Consider the following 24,194-nt stretch of genomic DNA (forward strand, 5'->3'; position numbering starts at 1 on the left):
GAAGAGAGGGGAGGGAGAAGGGGGAGGAGGGGGAGGAGGGAGGAGGGGGAGGAGGGAGGAGGGGGAGAGGGAGGAGGGAGGAGGGAGGAGGGGGAGGAAGGGAGGAGGGGGTGAGACCTTGTGGCTTTGATCCCACCAGATGTGCCCTGTGGAATGCCTGGGCCCTGCCCTGCATGGACAGCTGCCTTCCTTTTAAGACCGTTCCTAAACGGACGCAATGAGCATCCTTTGGAAAGGCGCTGAAGTCTGGACTGCCCTGCAGGCCCATCGCGGGAGGACCAAGGCGGTGGGAAGGGGCCCGGGCTCCGAGGAGGGAGGAGGCTTGCTTGTCACCTTCTGCGGTGCGTGTCATGTGGCATCCACGGCCGGGCAGCCACACGCTGACTCCCCGAGCCATGGTGCCATGGCTTCCCGGGGCCTGGAGGCCGGGGACGGTCAGGGGGAGGGGGAGGGCTCAGAGCCACGGGCCCCAGGATGGTGCGGGGGTGGGGGGGGGGGCAGCACGGCTGGCCGGTCCAGAGCCGCCCTGCGCTCTCCCGACAGCGGCTCCGGGGCAGAGCAGGACGCGGTGGCCAGTGCTGCGGCCGGCCCCGGGAGGGCCCTGGGCTGCCCTTCAGAGCGGGGCAGGCACTGACCCCACTTACATCCACACACCTGCCTGCCCCTTGGCTCTGAAGGCAGAGCCTGCCGACCCACCGACACCCTGCATCTGGGGTTTGGGGGGTGGGTGGACCCGGCTTTGCTAGTGAGCTGCATGTGGAGCTCAGCACCCGGAGTCCCCGGGTCACTAAAGGCAGGAGGTGATGGGCCTCGCCCCCCACGCAGGACCCCCGCAAACACACGCACACCCAGAAGTCTGCACTGGCCCTGCCGCCTCGCCGCACACTTCACAAGCTCAAGGTCAAGTTCGTCCTAGAGCAGCAGGTCTGCTCGGGTGCCTTCTATCGGAACTTGGGAGCTAGGGAGACGGCCACGGTGTCCCCCGCCCACCCCCAACCCCAGCTGCCACTCACTCCAGCCACTCTCCGCCAGCTCACTCAATAAAATTTTATGGAGTTTCAGGGGTCCTTGAGAGGATCTCAGCAGACAGGTCCCCATGTTCCTGGAAGCGCAGCTCCTGCTCCCTGCCTGGCGGCCTGGGACATCAGCAGTCGGCAGGCACGGGAGTGGGCCCCCCCGCCCTGCCATCACCCCGCGCTCGCCGGCTCAGAGGCATTAAGTAATCACATTGGGTTCTGACGAGTGTCTTGACAGCGTGGTCGCGTTATCGCCCCAAGAGCTGGAGCCTTCCTGACTCTTCCCGAGCATAATTTCCCCTTGGAGGATTGTTCCACTTCAAAGGGCCACTCAAAGCGGCAGCTGACCGTTTTGCCTGCCTGTGGATGAGTGGAGTGGCTGGGCGGCTGCATCTGGGGCTCCTTACGCTGGTTGGCCTATTAATTTGGGGATGCAGAAACGTGGTAGTCAGTCAGACACCAGAGGCTGCCCCAGTGTGGGCAGGGAGGCGGGCGGGGTCAGCAGGTGCCACGGGCCCGGCAGGGCAGCACCTCAGAGGCAGGGGAGACGGAGGGGACACTGGAGAGCGGTGTTCCCGAGCCACACAGGTGAGATCCGCTCACTCACACGTTTAACAATGAAGCCTTATCACTGTTCAGCTGTTAAATCGTGTCCGACTATTTGTAACCCCACGGACACGCCAGGTTTCCCTGTCCTTCACCATCTCCCGGAGTTTGCTCAAACTCACGTCCATCGAGTCAGTGATGTCACCCAACCCTCTTGCCCTCTGTCAACCCCTTCTCCTCCCGCCTTCAATTTTTCCCACCATCAGCGTCTTTTCCACTGAATCGGCTCTTCACATCAGGTGGTCAAAATATTGGAGTTTCAGCTTCAGCATTGGTCCTTCCAGTGAACATTCAGTGTTGATTTCCTTTAGGATTGACTGATTTGATCTCCCTGCTGTCCAAGGGATCACCACAATTTGAAAACATCGATTCTTCGGCGCTCAGCCTTCTTTATGGTCCAGCTCTCACATCCATAGATGACTACTGGAAAAACCCTAGCTTTGATTATACGGACCTTTATCTGCAAAGTGATGTCTCTGCTTTTCAATATGCTATCTGGGTTTGTCATAGCTTTTCTTCCAAGGAGTAAACATCATTTAATTTCATGGCTTATTAAGTGGGACAGAATGTCTCAGAATCATGACAGCAGTCAGTTGTTCCATTGCTCAGCTGTGTCTGACTCTTTTTGGCCCCGTGGGCTGCAGCAGGCCAGGCCTCCCCGCCATCTGAGGTACGCGGGTCATCCTGGGGCCGGTCTGGTGGGAGTTGGGCGGTAGGTGTGCTCTGGGCCACAGACCGAGGGAGAGGCCGGGACTGGCTGGACCCTGGAGGCCTGGCCGGCTCAGCGGCTCGCAGCTAACCTTGCAGGTGGGCAGTCAGGGTGACCTGCGCGGGTAGGGCCCGGGTCAGCCTCTGCACCTGGAGACGTGTTCAAGCTCGGGTGAAACCAGGGGAAAGAGGATGTCACTGGCACCAGGCCATGGTCAGGAGCCCGAGGTCTCCTTCCCCAGGCCCACAGGCCGCCGAGGCACCGCTGGGCGACTTACAGAAGAGGAAGCAGAGGCATGGGCGGGAGGCTCGGACATGCCAGGGCCCTCGTCTCTGGCTCCTGCTGTGCCAGCCCACCCACTCCCTCTTTCCAACCCGGGAACCTGGCACTGCCTGCCAGCTCCCCTCCCAGCCGCCCATCCTGGGGGGCCTGGGGCAGCTGCCGAGCCCAGCTTCTCACCGCTGGGCTGCCGGTCCGTCTCAGGGGCCTGCGGTTGCTCAGGGCGGCCTCTGCTGCAGGACAGCACCCACCCCCTACCCCGCCATCAGGCTGTGGCTGGTCAGCAGCTGGTACTGCCCAGGTGCACTGGGCGCCCGTGAGCCTCGGGGTGCAGATGGGACCTGAGAGCAGTGGGTCTGGGGGAGGTCGAACCTGCCCCAACACCCCGACCCCTCCTCTCCTGAATCTGGGCTTCTGGGGCTCCCCTCCTTAAGTCTCCTGGCACTGACCGTGTTCCTCTTGGCACTGTCCATGTCCCCCAGCACTGACTGTGTCCTCACCGTGAGGGATCCCCACTTCCTCACTCTGGCGCACGCTCTCCTGATGGCGTCCTCGCTACCCTTCCCTGTGGCTGTGTCTCAGGTCCAGCACCAAGACCAGCTCTCACGACAGCCCACAGGCTGCTCTGCAGACCCTCCTGAGTTGTGCAGTGTGCAACCTGTGCACCGTGCCAGGTACCTCTGCCTGTGATCTGAGGCTGCAGGGCCGGATGTGAGTAAGTACAGTTTTAGTTTTCAAGAGCTTTGCCTCTCTGTAACCCCTACAGAACATTGAAAGCAGAGTATCAACTCCTTCCCTGTATTTCTGTGTCAGCACTCCAGCTCCCCCAAGACAGTGGACGCTCCTGGTCAAATCGAGGAATATGTGTGCAAGAGGCTGCCAAGAGGCCCTCGTTCCAGGAATCGTGAATCCCCGTCACGAAGGCTTCTCTGGACGCAGAGCCTGTCCTCTGCAGGGCTGGGGGTCGCTGCAGGTCCGGCCCTGCGACACCGCCCACCTCCCCCGGTGGGAGTGGGGCCTTCCTGGGCCGAGGGTGGCCGGCACTCACCCGCCCTCCCCTTGTTCCGGACGCAGAACCAGAAGTCCTGGGTTTGGGGGCCGCTGGGCCCAAAGGCTGGGCTCTTCGGGCAGTAGACAGAGGAGTGGAAGCTGAGCGGCTCAGACCTAAACACAGCCTAGAGGTCTGGGAGCAGAAGGGGGACCAGGAGCCGGGGCAGCGAGCGGGGGACAGGGAGCCCACTCCGATGTCCAGGAGGGCACTGGCCCTTGGTCAGGGAGTGCTGGGCTCTGGCCTCCCTGGGCAGGTCAGAGAGGGGCCTTCCAGTTCCACTGCCTGGATGCACCTTAAATACGGCCTCCCCAGCCCCCTGATCTCTCAGTGAGATCTCTGAGGGTGGCCTGAGATCACAACTGCACAACATGGGCAGGTCTGCAGAGCAGCCTGTGGGCGGTTGTGACAGCCGATTTTCAAGGCCTCGCAGGGTCTCCTTTGCCCTGAAAGACAGCGGAGCCCTGGGGTACGTGGCCATGCATGTGTGCATGCTCAGTCACGTCTGACCCTTTGTGACCCCGTGGACTGTAGCCCACCAGGCTCCTCTGTCCACAGAATTTCCCAGGCAAGAAAACTGGAACGGGTGGCCATTTCCTTCTCCATGGGATCTTCCCGACCCAGGGGCTGAACCCAAGTCTCCTGTCTCTCCTGAACTGGCAGGGGGATTCTTCACCACTGCGCCCCCTGGGAAGGGGGATTCTTCACCACTGCGCCCCCTGGGAAGGGGGATTCTTCACCACTGCGCCCCCTGGGAAGGGGGATTCTTCACCACTGTGCCCCCTGGGAAGGGGGATTCTTCACCACTGCGCCCCCTGGGAAGGGGGATTCTTCACCACTGCGCCCCCTGGGAAGGGGGATTCTTCACCACTGCGCCCCCTGGGAAGGGGGATTCTTCACCACTGCGCCCCCTGGGAAGGGGGATTCTTCACCACTGCGCCCCCTGGGAAGGGGGATTCTTCACCACTGTGCCCCCTGGGAAGGCCTGGCAGAGGTGTGCATCCACACCCTCAAGTCCTCTCATCTCCATGGACAATGATGGGCGGGTATGAAGCTCACCTCCATTTCACAGATGAAGAGTCTGAGGGTCAGAGTGGGGATGGGCTGACTGGTGAGCAGAGGCGAGATGTGGGCCCAGGGCTTCCAGATCTGGGCCTGTGAGCCCCTCTTTTCAGCACGGCACCTCCGGGAGACAGTGCCCCACCCCCAGACCACACTCTTTCCACAAGCTGGTGGCTCAGCCAACTGCTGTGAAAAGTCGCCCATCTGTGCGTGTTAGAGAAGACCAGGGATGAGGCACAAGTTCCCTCCTGAGGCAGCTGATTCATATTTACTTTTAAATTTGACTTGACTAGCATTTATTTAGTCTGATTAGAAAAACATTACATATTATTGAAGAAATTTGGAAATTCTGGCTGGGGATCAAGAAAATTCACAATTAAACCTGTCACTCAGAAAGACCCCAATTTGATGCATTTCCTTCTGCGTTTTCATTTGTTTGTTTGCATGACTATCTGTCACTCTTTCTGCATTTATTAGCTGGCTTTCCGTTGTAAGGCATTCATCTATTCGTTTTCATTTGTATTCATTGGACTCGTAAATGCTTATTCAGCTCCTATCTGTTTATTTGGATGCTTGCATCATACCCAGTTGGGAGCCACTTTGAGCTACCTCCAGGGCCCTTTCTGACATGCCCCCTCTTTCTTGGGGCACTCCCTTACTTTCTGGCTAATTTTCACCCTCCCTGGAAATAGCCATCCAGAGAGTCCTGGCTTCTTTCGGGAGGGCGGTATTTAGAAGTCAAGGTGTGGGTCCCAAGGGTGCTCAGCGCTGCCGGGAGGTCAGTGCTCCTAGGCCCTCCCTGCAGACAGGGCCAGTTAACGAGCTTTTCCACGTGCGGCGTACACACAGGCCTGTGCCTGTACACTTCACTGAGGGCTCACAGCTGGTCACTGCACTCCAGTGCCACGCTGCGGGAGTCCTTCTTTGTTCTGTAACTTTCCTGAACTGTAGCTTGCACTCCAGCCATGAGGAACTTGGCTCACAAGATCTCTAATATATTTATTCTTTTTCTCAGGCCTAGAATAGTCAGGAAACATAAATGAAACCGAGAACCTACTAACTGGAGTTCAATATTTGTTTTCAGGATGGGTGTGTGTGAGAAATGGAGGAGGAGGAAGAAGTGGGGAGAGATAGGGCAGGAAGAAGACATAGAAGGGGAAGGAAATAGGAGAGAAGAGCATTTACATCCAGCAGAGTGCAGATCTTAAAGCAAGATCTGATGAGTTCTGATGAACATACATACCCATGTAGTCCGTCAAGACACAGGACGTTTCCATCATCCCAAACATCCTCTTGTGTTGCCTTCAGTAAGCCCTAACCCTTAGGCGATCGCTGTTGGATTGCTGTCATCCTGCCTTACTGTTATCTGCTCTTGAACATGACTTAAATGGATGGGTGCCACATGCTCTGGGCTTCCCAGGAGGTGCAGTGGCAAAGAATCCCCCTTACAATGCAGGAGCCACAGGAGACGGGGTTTTTATCCCTGGGTAGGGAAGAGCCCCCGGAGGAGGAAATGGCAGCCCACGCCAGGATTCCTGCCTGGGAAATCCCATGGAGACAGGAGCCTGGTGGGCTGCAGTCCAGGGCGGCGGGAAGAGTCAGACAGGAGGAGGGGCTGGGCGCGCACACAACACGCGCCTCCGCCTCTGGCCCCTCCGGACTGATGAGGCCCAGACACACCCACGGTGCTGCCTCGTCACCGGCTGATTCATGGCCACTGCTGGGCGCAGTCCCATTGTATGCAAATGTCAGTATTTGTTTATCCCCCCTATTGGTGGACACCTGCACTATTTCCAGGATCTGGCTGTTATGAGTAAGGCTGCTATCAACATTCAAATACAAGTCTGTTTGTGGGCATGTGTCTTCACTTCTCTTGAGTAAGGAGGAATTTCTAGCAGGGAACAGGCTGAATCAGAGGGTAGGTCCATGTTTAAGTGAACTACCAAACTGTTCCCATTTTTCCCTCCCACCAGCAGCATGGAGCTTTCTGGTTGTTGCTTATCTTCAACAACACTTCGTATTATCAGTCTTTTTATTTTCAGTTATCCTAGTAGACTCGAAGTTATATCTCACACCTTTGTGGTTTATGTTTGATGACCAGTGGTGTTGGACACCTTTTCCTGTCATTTACGGTCATTTGCATTTTGTGTTTGCTAAAGTGTCTGTTACAGTGTTTAGATTATTTGGTTGTTCTCAGTCTATTTATTAATGATTTGTGGGACTTATTCGTATATTCTGGATACAACTAAGTCCTCTGACAGATATGTGAATTACAAATACTTTATCCTAGTGTGTAGCTTGCTTTTGTGGGATTCTTAATTACATATTTTGAAGACCAGAAGTTTTTATTTTTGCTGAAGTCAAATTTAACACTTTTTTTCTCATTTAGGGTTATAATATTTCTGTATTCTCTTTAAGGAAGCTTTACCTCTTCTCATGTTTTCTGCTAGAAGTTCTATACCTTTAGCTCCTAGGTTTACATACATGTTTAATCCAGCTCAAAATAATCTCTGTAAGTAATGCAACCAAGGGATGGAGGCTCACTTCCCCCTATTTATTTATCCAATTGGTTCGACATCATTTGTTGATAATACTTTCCTTTTCACATTGAATTGCTGAGATATGCTATTCAAAAATCAATTGATTGTGTAAATATGGCTCTATATGAGGACTTCCAATTTTGTCCCATTGAATAATTTGCCTATACTTATACCAAAACACATTATAGTCAGTTACTGCAAATTTATAAACATTTTGAAATCAGTGTATTTCTCCAACTTCATTCTTCTCTTTCAGAATTTCTTTTCCTATTTGGGGTGTTCAGTTGATCAGTCATGTCCAACTCCTTGCAACCCCATGGACTGTAACCCACTAGACTCCTCCGTCAATGGAATTTTCCAGGCAAGAATACTGGAGGGGGCTGCCATTTCCTACTCCCGGGGTTGGTCCTCTGTACTTCCATATAAATTGTAAAATTAACTTGAAAATTTATCCAAAAATTCTTCTGGGATTTTTACTGGGATGGCATTATATCTGTAGTTCAATCTGGGTAAGCTTGGCCTCCTAACAACATTGAGCCTTCCAGTCTATGGTCTCATTATAGCTTCCTATTTATTTAGGTTGTCTTTATGTTCTGTCAAAGATTTTTTTAAAATAAAAATAGCACTATTTTTCAGTTTATAGTGTAGAGTTCTTGTATAACTTTCAGTGAATCCCTAAACTACCTAAATTTTAATATTATAAATGAAACTTCTATTTAAATATTATTTTCCTATTGTAAGTTGAAAATACACATAATAATAAACTCATTTTTGTATACTGACATAGAATTCTGCATCTTACAAAGTTTACTGGTTAGTTCTAGTAATTGTTACTCAAATTCTTTACAATTTTCTATGTAAAAATTTATTGTCTGTGATTAAATGGCATTTTACTTCTTACCAAACTGTATGGCTTTTCTTTCTTTTCTATGTTGTTCATGAGATCCTTTTATCTGCTGTATCTTTAGTAATGTCTCTTTCATATTTCCTAATTTTTATCACTTGTTTCTCTCTATTTTCTCTTAATACTCTGGGAAGGGATTTACCCATTTCATTTATCTTTTCAAAGAAAAAACTTTGACTTTGTTTATTGTCTCCATTATTTTTAAGATTTCATTTTTTCCTGCTTGTATCTTTGTTAATTTCTTCTTTCTATGGGTTTAAGTTGTTCTTATTTTCCAACTTCTTAAGGTGGAAATTTATTGGCAAACTCTTTCTACAAAGGGTCTGAGAAGTTCTTTTGTCCTAACACCAAGTATATGTTTTAGCTGCTCTGAACCATAACACTGTGGGATTCTCTAAGGTGAAAGTTTGTATAAACATGAATTTCACCCAGGGTAGTTCTCTTCTTTCAAAGGTCAAATCTCTCCACTTTCTGATTATTTCTGTTCATCCTCAGATGTCTTCAAATAGCTGAATTTTATATTTTCTCTAAATTTGTCTTTGTCATCTGTAGGAAGATAAGTCTGAGACAAGTCCCTTCTGGTATCTGTCAGTGTTTATGTCATTCAACCTGACAGATGAAAACAGAAATATCTTAATTTTGCATTTCTTTGGCTAAATGTGGTTGGACACTTTTTCATAACTTTTAGTGGTTTGTAGTCCTGAAGAACTATGTATGGATGTTTGTAACATTGTACAGGAGGCAGTGACCAAAACCATCCCAAAGAAAAGGAAACGCAAGAAGGCAAAGTGGTTGTCTGAGGAGGCTTTACAAATAGCTGAGAAAAGAAGAGAAGCAAAAGGCAAGGGAGAAAGGGAAAGATTTACTCAACTGAATGCAGAGTTCCAGAGAATATCAAGGCCAGATAAGAAGGCCTTCTTAAGTGAATAATGCAAAGAAATGGAGGAGAACATGGAATGGGAAAGACTAGAGATCTCTTCAAGAAAACTGGGGATATCAAGGGAATATTTCATGCAAGAATGGGCACAGTAAAGGACAGAAATGGTAAGGAACTAACAGAAGCAGAAGAGATTAAGAAGAGGTGGCAAGGATACACAGAACATCTGTATTAAAAAATGTGTTAATGACCTGGATAATCATGATGGTGTGGTCACTTACCTAGAGCCAGACATCCTCGAGTGTGAAGTCATGTGGGCCTTAGGTAGCATTATTACTAACAAAGCTGGTGGAAGTGACAGAATTCTAGCTGAGCTATTTAAAATTCTAAAAGATGATGCTGTTACAGTGCTGCAGTCAAGCAGATTTGGAAAACTTAGCAGTGACTACAGGACTGGAAAAGATCAGGTTTCATTCAAATCTCAAAGAAGAGCAATGTCAAAGAATGTTCAAAATACTGTATAATTGTGCTCAATACACATACTAGCAAAGCTATGCTCAAAATTCTTTAAGTTAGGCTCAAAATTCTTCAAGCTAAGCTTCAGCAGTATGTGAATTGGAAACTCTCAGATGTACAAGCTGGGTTTAGAAAAGGAAGAGGAACCAATATCAAATGATCGATTTGTTGATCAAATTGCCATCATCCATTGGATCATGGAGAAAGCAAGAGAATCCCAGAAAAACATCTACTTCTGGTTCATTGACTACACTAAAGACTTTGTGCGGATCACAACAAACTGTGGGAAATTCTTAAAGAGATGGGAATACCAGATCACCTTACCTGTCTCCTGAGAAACCTGTATGCAGGTCAAGAAGCAACAGTTAGAACTGGACATGGAACAATGGTCTAGTTCAAAATTGGGAAAAGAGTACAACAAGACTGTATATTGTCACTCTGTTATTTAACTTCTATGCAGGGTACATCATGCAAAATGCCAGGCTGGAAGAATCACAAGTTGGAATCAAGACTGCCGGGAGAAATAGCAACAGCCTCAGATATGCAGATTGTTGTTGTTCAGTCCCTAAGTGTGTCTGACTCTTTGGGACCCCATGGACTGCCGCACACCAGGCTTCCCTGTCCTGCACTATCTCCCGGACTTTACCCAAACTCATGTCCATTGAGTCAGTGATGCCATCCAACAATCTCATTCTCTGTCTCCCCCTTCTCCTCTAGCACTCAGTCTTTCCTAGGATCAGGGTCTTTTCCAATGAATCTGCTCTTTGATTCAAGCGGCCAAAGTATTGGTGCTTCAACTTCAGCATCAGCCCTTCCAATGAATATTCAGAGTTGATTTCCTTTAGAATTGACTGGTTGATCTCCTTGCAGTTCAAGGGACTCTCAAGTCTTCTCCAGCACCAAAGTTTGAAAGCATCAGTTCTTCGGTGCTTAGCCTTCTTTATGGTCCAATTCTCACATCTGTACATGACTACTGGAAAAACCAAAACTTTGACTCTACAGATCTTTGTTGGCAAAGTGATATTTCTGCTTTTGAACACACTATCTAGGTTTGTCACCCTAAAGGAAGAAAGTGAAGAGGGACTAAAGAGCCTCTTGATGAAAATAAAAGAGGAGAGTGAGAAAAACTCAACATTCAAAAACCTAAGATCATGGCATCCAGTCCCATCACTTCATGGCAAATAGATGGACAAAAAGTGGAAGCAGTGACAGATTTTATTTTTCTTTGGCTCCAATATCACTGCAGATGGTGACTGCAGCCATGAAATTAAAATACACTTGCTCCTTGGAAGGAAAGCTATGAGAAACCTGGACAGTGTGTTAAAAAACAAAGACATCACTTGGCTGACAAAGGTCCATCTAGTCAAAGCTATGGTTTTCCGGTAGTCATGTATGGATGTGAGAGCTGGACCATAAAGAGGCTGAGTGACAGTGAATTGATATCTTCAAGCTATGATGCTGGAGAAGACTCTCAGGAGAACCTTAGACAGCAGGGGGATCAAACCAGTCCATCCTAAAGAAAATCCACCCTGAATATTCACTGGAAGGACTGATGCTGAAACTGAAGTTCCAGTACTTTGATCTCCCGATGGGAAGAGACAGCTCATTGGAAAAGACTCTAATGCTGGAAAAGATTGGAGGCAAAAGGAGAAGGGGGCGGCAGAGAATGAGATGGTTAGATAGTATCACCAACTTAATGGACATGAGTTTGAGCAAATTCCAGGAGATAGTGAAGGACAGGGAATCTTGGCATGCTGAAGTACATGGGGTCACAAAAAGTCGGATATAACTTAGTGACTAAGCAACAAGTCCTTTATTTATGAGTTGTCATTTGCCAGTTTTATTTGAGATGATAGGGTCTTTGTTGAGGACTTTTAATAGATCTTTCTCTGTGCACGGTATTTGTTGTGAATATTTTCACAAAGTCATTTGCTTTTTAATTTTATTATGTTTTAATACACATAATTATTAAGCAGCTGCTGCTGCTGCTGCCAAGTCACTTCAGTCGTGTCCCACTCTGTACGACCCCAGAGCCCACCAGTCTCCTCCATCCCTGGGATTCTCCAGGCAAGAACACTGGAGTGTGTTGCCGTGTCCTTCTCCATTAAGTAGCTACATCAGTTCAGTTCAGTTCAGTTCAGTCATTCAATTGTGTCCGACTCTTTGTGGCCCCATGGACTGCAGCACACCAGGCCTCCCTGTCCATCACCAATTTCCGGAGTTTACTCGAACCCATGTCCATTGAGTCGGTGATGCCATCCAGCCATTTCATCCTCTGTTTCGTCCACTTCTCCTCCTGCCTTCAGTCTTTCCCAGCATCAGGGTCTTTTCAAACGAGTCAACTCTTCACATCAGGTGGCCAAAGTATTAGAGCTTCAGCTTCAGCATTAGTCCTTCCAGTGAATACTCAGGACTGATTTCCTTTAGGATGGACTGGTTAGATCTCCTTGCAGTCCAAAGTAGCTACATAGAAAGTGCTTGTATTTAAAAGCTTTTACCATTTACTATTTTTATTGAAATACATGTAAAACTTTTTTGAATGATATTTCAACATTTATGTAGAAAATATTTGCAAGCCTATTAATGAGTTGTACACTGCTAAATAATTGTATCATGTTAAATTATTCTTTCTCGTGGTCAGCTTGATAGATTGTTGATGAAGCATGCAGCTGAATTTTATTTGCTAGTATTTCATTTTTTACTTTATGTGAAATTTTATATTTATAGCAGACCTTCCCAAAGGAACCCCACCCCTAAGAGATATTTCCAGGTAGAAATGGTTCTTTGGTTGGACAAATAAGATTAGGAAACACTGAGATCCTATTATTGCTCTTGTTAAAAGTCACAATGCACATTTGCAAGTTAAATATTTTGAAAAGTTCTGCATTTAAAAATTATGTTGACCTTGGTAAACCCAACTGTTTTTTCCCTATATGATATAGTGGCATCTTTCTATGTAATTCCTAAGTAATAAAGTTTGAAGAACATATGGTGAGTTATATTTGTCAAAATTACTTGACAAGTCTTCCAAATTTATAAGTTTCTAAAACTGAGTACACATTTTTGGAACTAATCATGCCTCAAACGTTCACAGTATCTCAACAGCAAGAGTGCCTAAGTCTGGAACCCTTTTTGGAGTGTTTTCTATTTTTAACATTTTTTTCAGGGATAACTATTTATGCATATTGCTTAGCTCTTTTAATGTCAACCTTGATAATTTATCTGTTTTCATTCAGATGTATTAACATACAACAGTGCAAGTAATTTCTTGTCAATTTTAAAAATTGTCTGCTTGTTGTTTTGTCGCTTATATGATTTAGAATTTTGTGTAGTTGCTAGTTCACACTCCTTCCTCCTTCGTAGTTACTAGATCAGCCAGAGTCTGGTCTGTTCTGTTTAATTTTTCAAAGACTTAGCTCTTTGATTTACTCATCTCTTAGGTCTTAATCTGCTCATCAACTCTCATTTTTCTGTTTTTTTAATTTAATAATTTATGCTATTATCTTCACTGTTTTAATCTTCCTTGCAACTACTTAAAAAAAAATCATTGACTTGAAAGTTTTGATCTTTTTTTCTTTGTTTGATAGTGAAAGCATTTAAAGATGTGACTTCATCTTTGAGGACAGCTTTGTAGAAACCCATTTGTTGCTGTAATTTCATTATTTTTCTGATATTCTAGAATTTAAGTAATATTTTGTTTTTACTTTCTCCTCAAATGTTATGTTTACAGGAGTACTTTTTAATCAGCAGTTGGTAAGAGGTTTTTAATTTAGAACTTTGTTAATAATTTATAGTTTTAATCCTTCAAAATAAGCTAATGTCATGGTATTAATACAATTTCAACTTTTTGAATATATCAAAGTATTTGTTTATTTTTTATTCACCTAGGAAATGTCCCCTTGGAAACTTCCATTGATCATTTGAAGTATTATTTTTAATTACCTAAGTAATCATGACTCCATTGTCACTGTGGTAAAATGCAGTAAAACACAATGTCAGCACATTAATTGGAGGAGGAAATGGCTGCCCACTCCCAGTATTCTTGCCTGGAGAATCCCAGGGACGGCGAGCCTGGTGGGCTGCCGTCTATGGGATCGCACAGAGTCGGACACGACAGAAGTGACTTAGCAGCAGCAGCATTATATTAATGTATTGTTTCTATATATATATAAATACCTATAAACATAAAATACCTCTGATCTCCATCCTCAGTTCTAGTCTCCAAGACAAAAAAATCACTAGTACAACTGGTGTACTTTGTTTATTATACATTTCTATGTGTTCGCATAGAAATATTGGGTTGGCCAAATAGTTTGTTCAGGTGTCCACACCATCATATGGAAGAACTTGAATGAACTTTTGGCCAACCCAATATATAATCTATAGAGATACGCACTCTTGATTTCTGCATGTTTTAGCTGTTGTTTGTATTGTCTTCTAGGCTGGCTTTTTCACTCACAATATACTTTGTGTATATGCCTCATGCCAGCTTATTTAAGTCCACTCCATTCATTCTAGCTTCTATCACAATATTAATAGGCAGTAACTTAAACCTTCTCCTAATCAATGGGCCTTCAGGCTGTGCCCATTTCTCCTCTGCTGTAGAAAAAACTGCAGAGAACATCTTCATATGTGCCTCCGCAAGCTCATGCACTAGGCTTTCCTGGTAAACTCTGAGGCATGCAGACACACGGAAAAGGACGAGAATCACAAACACCAAGTCAACTCCAGATAAAGACGCGGAACAGCACTCACGCCCAGAAGCCTCTCTGGGCCTCTTCCATTTCATCACGCCCCAGCCAAGACTGACTGACTGCCAGCTTGACTTCTAACAGCAGGTATGCGACGCCTTAGCCTGTTTCACACTGTACATACTGGGCTCATTCAACACGTACTGGTCCTAGTCTGACTCCTTTCATGCCCTGTTTTGCTTGAAAGATCCACACGTGTTTCTGTGTCCATGGTGTTTGTGAACCTCACTGATACACAGCCCAGCAGTTGTGTATCAGAACTGTGGTGCTGGAGAAGACTCTTGAGAGTCCCTTGGACTGCAAGGAGATCAACCAGTCCATCCTAAAGGAAATCAGTCCTAAATACTCACTGGAAGGACTGATGCTGAAGCTGAAGCTCCAATACTTTGGCCACCTCATGCGAAGAGTTGACTCGTTTGAAAAGACCCTGATGCTGGGAAAGATTGAGGGCAGGAGGAGAAGGGGACGAAACAGAGGATGAAATGGCTGGATGGCATCACCGACTCAATGGACATGGGTTCGAGTAAACTCCGGGAATTGGTGATGGACAGGGAGGCCTGGTGTGCTGCAGTCCATGGGGCCACAAAGAGTCGGACACGACTGAGCGACTGAACTGAACTGACTGACGGATTGGGTGAGCACTCCGCACATCACCCCTTCCACTCTTGCTGGGCATTCTGTTCACTTCCAGTTTGGGGTGATCATACATGGCGCTGCTATAGTCGTTCTTTTTTTGTTTTTTGGCCATGCCATGCAGCTTGCAGGATCTTAGTCCCTGCAGGGAATTGAACTCCCGTTCCCTGCAGTGGAAGCATGGAGTCCTAACCACTGGCCTACCAGGGAAGTCCCGGCGAGGTTCATTCCTGATCATGCCTTTTGGAAAAACATTTACCCATTTCTGTTGATCTATAGCTAGGATTGAAAACATGGTATCCAGCATGAGAAATTTCATCAGACATTTCCCCCAAGTTCCTTGCCGATTTCCAAGCTAAACAGCAGTGTATGAGGGTTCCAGTTGCTTCACAGCCTCATCAAAAGGTGGAACTTTTCAACTTTCCATTTTAGTCATTCTGGTGGGCATAGTGCTATCTATGTTGGCTTTAATTTGCATTTCTGTACCCACCAATGGTGCTGAGCATGTCTTCATGTATTTATTAGTCGTTTGGATATCCTCTTTTTTGAGACATCTAAAATTGTCAACAATATACAGTCTATAATAAGAATAGAAAAGAGTTGCATTTGAGCCAAACTGAGGCCTATAGACCAGAAACCAACTTCCCAGATCGCTCTGAGAAACTGCTCTAGAGAAGCATAAGCCAGAATGACTTCCCTGTACTTCAATATGTGAGCATTTTTTAATTACTTCCCCTTTCAATTATAAATCTTTCAATAGGAAAGCATTGATGATCAAAATATTTGTCCCTTACTTAATTAAACTTAACAGTTCTGCAGAGCAAAGGAAACCATAAACACAATGAAAAGACAGAATGGGAGAATATATTTGCAAATGAAGAGACCAACAAGGGCTTAATCTCCAAAATATACAACCAGTTCATAGGGTTCAATGTAAAAAAACCAAACAATCCAGTCAACAGATGAGCAGAAGATCTAAACAGACATTTCTCCAAAGAAAACATGTAGTCTAGAGGCACATGAAAATATGTTCAACATCACAGATTATTAGAGAAATGCAAATCAAAGTACAATGAAGTACCACCTCATATTGGTCAGAATGGCCATCATCAAAAAGCCTTTAAATAGCAATTGCTGGAGAAGGTATGGAGAGAAGAGGACCCTCCTGCACTGCTGGTAGGAATGTAAATTGATACAACCATTATGGAAAACAATATAGCAGTACCTTAAAAAGCTAAAAAAATAGAACTACTGTATGATCCATTCATCCCACTCCTGGACATACATTTAGAAAAAAATGAAAACTCTAATTCTAAAGATACATACACCCCAAAGTTCACTGAAGCTCTATGTATAATAACCAAGGCATGAAAGCAACCTAAATATCCATCAACAGATGAATGGATAAAGAAAATGCAGTATACATATGCATAATGGGATATTGCATTTAGTCACTAAATCTTGCCCTGCTCCTTGTGACCCCATGGACTGTAGCTGACCAGGCTTCTCTGTCCATGGGATTCTTCAGGCAAGAATACTGGAGTGGGTTGCCACTTCCGTCTCCAGGGGATCGTCCCAACCCAGGGATCAAAACTGTGTCTCCTGTTTGGCAAGAAAATTCTTTACTACTGAGCCACCTGGGAAGCCAGAATGGAATAATGTCACTTGTAGCAACTTGGATAGATCTAAATATTATCATACTAAGTGAAGTTACAGAAAGACAAATATCGTGTGATATTACTTACATGTGGAATCTAAAAGAAGATACTAGTCAACATATTTATAAAGCAGAAATAGACTCACAGATGTAGAAAATAAACTACCAAAGGGGAAAGTGGAGAGGGGTATACACCAGGAGTTTGGGATTAGCAGATGCTCACTACTATATACGGCTCCCACGTGGCACTAGTGGGAAAGAACCCACCTGCCCCTGAGGAGACCTACGAGATGCGGGACTGATCCCTGGGTCGGGAAGACCCCCTGAAGGAGGGCACGGCGACCCACCCCACTATTCTTGCCTGCAGAATCCCACAGACAGAGGATTCTGGTGGGCCACTTACTGTCCAAAGGGTTGCAAAGAGTCAGACACGGCTGCAGACACTTCGCACACACACACTACTATATGTAAAACAGATAAACAACGAAGACCTACCGCACAGCACAGAGAACTATGTCCAATATCTCACGGTAACCTATAATGGAAAAGAATACACACGTATATTATATATTAATATGTAATATTTATATAGCAAATATTATAAGAATAATATAAGAAAAGTAAATAAGGATACATGTAAATTATATGTTTATGTATAATCTGAATCACTTTGCTATGAGCCTGATACTAACACAGCATTGTAAATAAACTGCACTTCAGTGTAAACAATTTTGTTCCTTGATTCTAGGGTGACAGCTACCTGGGTCTCTCCTGTCCCTTGGTACTAGGCCTGCTCCTTTTGTTTTGAATGAGTATACTAGACGAAAACAGAGGTATATGCTGATTAAGAAGCATTTTACGGGTTCTGCATATTATCAGTGACAACAAATTGTTGTGCAAACATTTTGCATGTGCTGTTAACAGCAGTGATGCATGCCATGAGCAGCTGGATGCGTAAGAAAAGCACGAAGTATGCATTGTGAAAATAATCATCATCTGTAAAGAGCGGAGCAGAAAGAAAATTGTCTATTCCTGAGAGAAGCCAACAAAGCATAATTTTAGGGTCAGTTTTAGCTTTCTCCATCTTATAATTATTTTGCCTTTTGGAAAATTCTTTCTAGGGGTGTCTCCACTTTCCAGAAGTAAACGAGCGCCATGAGCAGCAGCGCAGACGCTCGCTGGTTCAGCAGGCAGGCAGCCTAAGGCGACCCTGTGGTCCGGCCCGGGCAGGGCTGAGACGCTGACGGATGCAGGCTGTGCTGGGACACTGTTTGAAATCCCTCCGCTTACTGGACTCGTGGCGGCTGATGCAACAGATTTCTGAGCATATCTTTGCGGACATATAGTCTTGCATTAGGAACTAAGGTTCCCAAAAGATTTTGCTCCCAGGTATCCTGCTATCTTGCTAACATGGATCTCTTAACTCTGTAATGAGGACAGAAAGAGGTTCATTGGTTTCCTGATGTGTAGACAATGGGGCAATGTCTGTCAGCTGTTGAGACATTTATGTGCCCATCTTTGGGAAGCTGCATCGGTTCCAAAACCACATGTGAAGACAGAACCCGGGGAGCACAGGTGATCCCCTTGGGTTCTCCCCTTGATAGCCTCATGAACTGAGGGCTCTGTCAACACAATTTTATTAAACTATGGCTCATTTCTCTTGTAGACTTTCTAAAAGTCAACTAGACTCTCGATATAAGGGAGTTGTTGACACAATTTCCTTGCATTTTTCTCTTTGAACATTTTCCAATTAAGTAAGGAACAGAGTTCAAGGGTGTCCTGGCGTAAATACGTCCAGTCTCTAAGAACAGAGGATGGTATCAGACATGGATGGGCATATTAGTATGTTGGAGAATCTGAACCTGAAAGGTTAGGTCAAAGGGCAGCTGGTCTGGGTGAGTGGGCATGTTAGGAACATCTGAACGGTCATCGAGAGGTATTATGAGGGGCTTACCCCCGGAGCCGCCCTTCACGCAACTTCAGTTGCCAACTCTTTGCAGCCCCATGGCTGTAGCCCGCCAGGCTCCTCTGTCCTGGAAATTTCCCAGGCAAGAATATGGGAATGAGTTGCCGCTTCCTGGTCCAAGGGACCTTCCCAACCCAGGGCTCAAACCCGCGTCTCCTGCATTGACAGTGGTGGTTCGTTATCACTGAGCCGCCAGGGAAGCCCCATGACAACTTTACTAGAGAATTTTCTTTCCATCCTGAATGTTGGGGGAGAGCATAGTTAGCAGTAAAACAATAACTTCCGCTGTGGCAGGAGGACGAGCATTTGATGAGCAGCTCGGCTGAGCTAGTAGGATGGGGCTCACAGGCCTGGCCCGGGTTCCTGGGCTGTCTGTTGACCACTGTTGGCGCCTTCTGCTCGTCCTGGCCTGACAGTTGTTTTAAGGTGAGTTTGAGGTTGGCAGTCTCTCTATAGGCCAGTTCCATGCACAGGCCCCTTTTCAATGGGAAATAGTAACTCAAGAGTCAATTCTCTTTAGGGTCACTGTGCAAGAGCTAGTTATGAGTGCCTGGTGAGAGTGCCTCGAGGTCAGACCAAAAGTCTTTAAAATGGTACCTTCTCAGTACGCACGGTCTCCTGAGGGCAGGTCACGAGGCAGCGCATCTTCCTCCAAAGACAGATTGCTGCGATAGCTTCAGAAACAAGCCTAGAATACCCTCTTAATAACTTAATTACACCTTACAATGATGTAACTTAGAAACAAAGAGACACCCTGTGTGTAGGTATTATATACAAAACTTCAGAATATAGAAAACTTTAATATCCATGAAGATATATTATTGAAACTTAACTTTAGTCTCTAGATTATCTTCATTTTTACCAAATATAGTCAAATTTAAGCTAACTGGTTTGCAAAATAAGTCTGATTTTTAATAAATTTGGCATGATTATTTGCATCAATGTAATTGATCATATTTGTTGTTGTCGTTGCTTAGTCGTTAAGTCGTGTCTGACTCTGTGCGACCCCACGGACGATAGCCCGCCAGCCTCCTCTGTCCCTGGGATTTCCCAGGCAAGAACACTGGACTTGGTTGCCAGTTCCTTGCCCAGGGGATCTTCCCCCCAGAGACTGAACCTGCATCTCCTACTCAGCAGGCGGATTCTTTACAGTTGAGCCACCTGGGGAGCCCTAATTGATCACATAGGTTCTTTTAAATTTGGTTTTACTGTAACTTTATACAAGGGATCTCAAAGTGAACTTTTGCAAGGCCTCTCAAGATCAGGAAAGCCGGGTCATTAGATTCCTCCTGCAACACCTCCAGAGGTAGGCGCATTCCTCTCTTGAGGAATATTTCAAAATATCCTGAGGTTCTTGTATTCGCCAGGAAGCAGCCTTCCTTATTCACCTGGAAAGGCTGCTGGGAACCCAAGAGTTCCCAAATTCTGGAGGGATCAGGGAGAGAGGAAAGATAAGATACATGCTTCAATTCTACTTTGCAAAGGTATAATTTACAAAATTGCTGTAAGTCATCATTAGCTTAAGGGGGAAAGGTTCCCTTATTTGGAAAACAAAGATTAAAAAACGGTAACATTCAGATAAAAAGTCATAAAAATTATAATCACGCTTATCAGTTCATTCAACCCCATGTAATTATTTTCAGTTCCGCTTGAGTCCAGTTTCTCCATGACTTTTGTTGACTCTGCCTGACAACTGAGGAGCACAGTCACTGTGATAATTTTAAGAAGTTTGTGAGGTTTTTGTAAATATTAGTATGATTTGCCCAATGAAGGGGGTACCTTGATCCCTGGAGACTGTGAAAAGCATAATCCTAAGTGGAAAACACAATTTCTAACAGCTTATTTGTCTCTGTGAGGACAAATTCCTTAGCCTTGCAGCAAAGGAAGGCTTTAACCCCCCGAATGAAAAGCAGGGATTGCCAGGGAGCCAGGAGGAGCCTCGCAGCCGTCTTGGGTTTCCTGAAGCCCCAGCTGCTCAAGTCACAGCTATCGTTTACCGTCTAATTTCTCTGATTTAGGAGCAGACTGTTCTAAGGACCTCAGGATGGCAGGAGTCTGACAATGAGGGGTTAATGTTCTGTAGGAGGAGGATGGACTTTATCTACAGGTACCATCATCTCTACAGAGTCTGTAGTCAAGTTGCCTCAGCATGAAAATCAGCGAGGGCATTTCCTAAATAGTCGGGTTCAGTTCTTTAATGGGAGCATCAATTTTGATGACAGATAACATTTTATGTCAGAACATGTACGATTTCCAGGAATTTCATATCGTTTCTGGAACACTTATACACTTACACCGACATAACAGAAAGGAAGCTTAATGTTACTTTTGCTTGGCCTTGCTTCCCACGCAATGTAATACAGCCAGCCAGCGTGATGACTTTAGTGTCTCTGAGATGCTTTAGGGCAGCATACTTCTGCTTTCCCTTAACAAAACGCATTTCCACTCTTCAGACCCTGTTTCACTAAAAACATACATCTTATTACTCTCCTTGAATACTGAAATGTTTCTCCAATTATTTCGTGAGGATTTAATTATATATATTATAATTTTTAACTCTTTAGAAACCTTCAGTTCAGTTTAGTCGCTCAGTCATGTCCGACTCTTTGCAACCCCGATGAATCGCAGCATTCCAGGCCTCCCTGTCCATCACCAGCTCCCAGAGTTTACTCAAACTCATGTCCATCGAGTCGGTGATGCCATCCAGCCATCTCATCGTCTGTTAGAAACCTTAATCTCTAGCAAACACCAAGTAGCAAGCAAACTGATTGTCACACCACCAGTTCCTGATCAGCAAACGTATGAACATACTTCATAAATTCTCGAAACAAACATCTTCTCTCAGCATAATCTCTTTTCTCAGTGTGGTACAAGACGTGTTCAATAAACCCAAACATCTTTAGATTTTCTCTAATGAGAAGACAAAGCAGGTAAATTTATACATGCTTAGCAATTAATGTTTCAGCACTTCCATCTTAATGGGAAATAATCTGGACATTCAGTGAGTTCCCATTACTTTATTTAATTTAGCAAAAGTCTAAAAGTTTTAAGTTACCAAAAATCCAGAGAAGCTATTTTTAGGTAGATATACCATAGGACATAATTGTTTTTAAAGAGTTCACCTAAAAACTTTTATCCCATTTATCTCTGTTTCAATATTTGTGAAAATGTCTTGATACCAAGGACTTCCCTGGTGGTTCAGTGGTAAAGCATCTGCCTGCAACTGTTTGCAATAGCTAGGACATGGAAGCAACCTAGATGTCCATCAGTAGATGAATGGATAAGAAAGCTGTGGTACATATACACAATGGAATATTACTCAGTTATAAAAAAGAATGCATTTGAGTCAGTTCTAATAAGATGGATGAAACTGGAGCCTATTATACACAGTGAAGTAAGTCAGAAAGAGAGAGACCAATGCAGTGTATTAATGCGTATATGTGGAATTTAGAAAGATGGTAACGACAACCCCATATGCAAGACAGCAAAGAGATGCAGATGTAAAGAACATACTTCAGGACTCTGTGGGAGAAGGTGAGGGTGGGGTGATTTGAGAGAACAGCGTTGAAACACGCACATTACCATATGTGAAAGGGATGACCAGTGCCGATCTGATGCATGGAGTCAGGCACTCAAAGCCGGGACCACCCAGAGGGATGGGGGGGGTAGGTGGGGGGCTCAGGGTGGGGGACACATGTACACCCGTGGCTGATTCATGTCACTGTATGGCAAAAACCACCACAATATTGTAAAGTTATTAGCCTCCAATTAAAATAAATTAATTTTTTTAAAAAAGACTAAACTCCCCAAAATAGTGAAGGGCAGGGAAGCCTGGCATACTGCAGTGCATGGGCTCTCAGAGTAACTGAGCAAAAACAACAGTGTCTGTAAAGACACACAAACAAAGGCGAAGGTAAATTTCTGGAAGGATGCTCATGGGAATGTAGCAATGTCTACCTCTGTGCATGCAGGGAGTAACGATACCTTTCATCATTTTTACTCTTTCTGTTATTTGAATTGTTTATAACTAGGGTGACTTTTTACCTGTGTAATTATTGATAAAATAATATAATAAAAACTGATTTTTAAAGTTAAAAAAAAGAGATGATTTATTGAAAAAAAAAAAAAGAATATGCCTGTAATTCAAGAGACTCAGGTTCGATCCCCGGGTCAGGAAGATCCCCTGGAGGAAGGCACAGCAACCCACTCCAGTATCTTGCTTGGAGAATCCCATGGACGGGGAGCCTGGCGGGCTACAGTCCATGGGGTCACAAAGAGTCAGACATGACTGAAGCGACTTAGGACACACACACACACATCATACCAAGTTAATTTTCTTGTGACAAACATTATGACAGAGATAACACAAACTTACTGACTTTTAGGAAAACTAGGTACCAAATAAAAGTATTATACTTAATGTTGATAAATCTAAAGAGATGTTCGTATCTATCAAACCAACAACCTAAACTTGCTTTCATTTTTTAAAGACTAATCCTAGATCCCGTGATACTTTAAATGACTTGATTTTTTCGCTATGTTTAGAAATGTTTGATTTGTAAGGACTTACTTTTAAGTCAATTAAGTAGAGCTCTTTTACTAATTAACTTTGATAACACCATCCAGAGGTCGGCATATATCACATTTATAACATACACACAGAGACATACATACATCCAGATAGACACAGACAAAGATCTCATAGCTTTTCTGCTTGAGTTTCTAAAGTTCTTTTTATTCTATAGACCCAAGGCTGTAGTCTCAGGCAGTGTAAGAGCTGTAACTTCAAGTTTTTTTTTCTTAAGAGTACTTATGTTCTCTCAGGGGTCAGAATTTTGAAAAGCTGTTCATCAAGCCAGCTTTCTTTAATTGTGCATGCAAAATCAACTTTGGAATGCCAAAAAGTTCCATCTTGGCCTTTTTGGGGTTAGGTAAATTCTTGGATGTTTTGGCTCCATACCAATTGTTGAAACTAACCAGAATTCTAGTATGTGACTGCCTGTCTAGAAGCTGGTTGGCTTAAGAAGCACAATCCCCAGCTTTCTTTTAATTTTGTTTTATTGCAAAGTACAAATATTTGCAATTTTAAGCCACATTTTTAAATAAATAAATAATATCAGCCAACCCAGTTACTCCAAAATTCCTTCCAGGCTTTCCTGCCTAGAAGTCCCCCTGGGTTCTCTGCCTAGGGGATCCCCACCCCCCTCAGGTTCTCTTCACCTAGAAAATGTACCAGTGCCCCCTTAAGACTTCAGGTCTTAAGATGAAGCTCAGATACAAGTAGTGCGCCATCGCTTAACACAAGGAGACCCAGGCACCAGGAGAAACTCACCGAGCCGCCCGAATGGTGCTGTGAAACGGCAGGGCTGCAAGAGGCCAATGTTCGGTACCAAGTGCTGGTCCAAGGAAGACTCCAGGTGACCTCGGGTGGGTTTCTCTGACAGCCTGCCGGCAATGCCAAGCAACGTTGATGAAAGTAATCAATAATCTATAATAGGTATAGAAAAGAGTTTTATTTGAGGCAAACTGAGGACTCCAGGCCAGAAGCCAGCTTCCCAGATGACTCTGAGAAGCATGGTTTTCAGCACAGTTTCATGTGTGGTCAGAGCAAAGAATATCACACAAGTCAG

General features: G+C 45.1%; 1 long non-coding RNA gene across 1 annotated transcript; it reads right to left on the reverse strand.

Moving 5' to 3' along the window:
* Positions 1-1,081: 1,081 nt before the first annotated feature.
* LOC110139682 (uncharacterized) lies at positions 1,082-24,047 on the reverse strand. Its single transcript, XR_011491717.1, has 3 exons — positions 23,897-24,047; positions 17,094-17,133; positions 1,082-1,433 (listed from the first exon to the last, which is right to left on the reverse strand). It is a non-coding gene; the product is annotated as an uncharacterized lncRNA (long non-coding RNA).
* Positions 24,048-24,194: the final 147 nt, after the last annotated feature.

This window comes from Odocoileus virginianus, chromosome 16, assembly GCF_023699985.2.
Source record: "Odocoileus virginianus isolate 20LAN1187 ecotype Illinois chromosome 16, Ovbor_1.2, whole genome shotgun sequence".
NCBI lineage: Eukaryota > Metazoa > Chordata > Mammalia > Artiodactyla > Cervidae > Odocoileus > Odocoileus virginianus.